This window comes from Halyomorpha halys, unplaced genomic scaffold (genome assembly GCF_000696795.3).
Source record: "Halyomorpha halys isolate HHAL.00 unplaced genomic scaffold, Hhal_1.1 Scaffold306.1, whole genome shotgun sequence".
Classification (NCBI taxonomy): domain Eukaryota; kingdom Metazoa; phylum Arthropoda; class Insecta; order Hemiptera; family Pentatomidae; genus Halyomorpha; species Halyomorpha halys.
Genome location: NW_027106917.1, coordinates 5,143 through 5,836, shown reverse-complemented (window position 1 = coordinate 5,836; position 694 = coordinate 5,143).

The window sequence follows — 694 nt, the reverse complement described above, 5'->3', positions numbered from 1 at the left end:
TAAAAACTACTACTCCTACAAAGATAAACGTTTTTATAGTAAATTTAACTAGCTGTAATTTGAGTGCTGGTAGACATCTATACGTCTGATGGTTTCTGAAATTAAGTTTTCATAAATAAACTTATTGTCCAAAGAACTATAACTCGGATAATAGACATCTATACGTCTATTGATTCCTAAGATATAGATTTCTTAAACTAATTCCAGCAACTACTAATCTTTCAGTACATTTTTTGAAATGTTGCTATTTAAAAAGCTATATCTCGAGAACCATTGAACGTAAATAGCTCTATTATTGCTAATATTTCAGTAAATTTGCTCTACTTTAAATGATGTTCTTTTAGGATTTCTAGTGTTGTTGGTAATTTTTTTAATGATATACAGCTCCAAATGCAAAATTAATTTTTTTTTTAACGTTTAGAAACAGCTGCCATTTTTTATCCCCCCTACATTTACTTGACAGGGACTCAGTTTTGACTAGTAATTATACATAGTAATAATTAAAGTAATAAAAAATTGGGGGTGAGATAACTGCCTTTTTTACTTCTCAGTTCTTGTACTATTATAGCTGAGGTATTGTATGGTAATTAGAAAATCAGTATATATATAAGTTACGGTATGAGTCAGCTGTTATTTCGATGTCAGCTGACTGAGGGGATCAGCTGATCGAACTAGATAAGAGATGTACCGAATA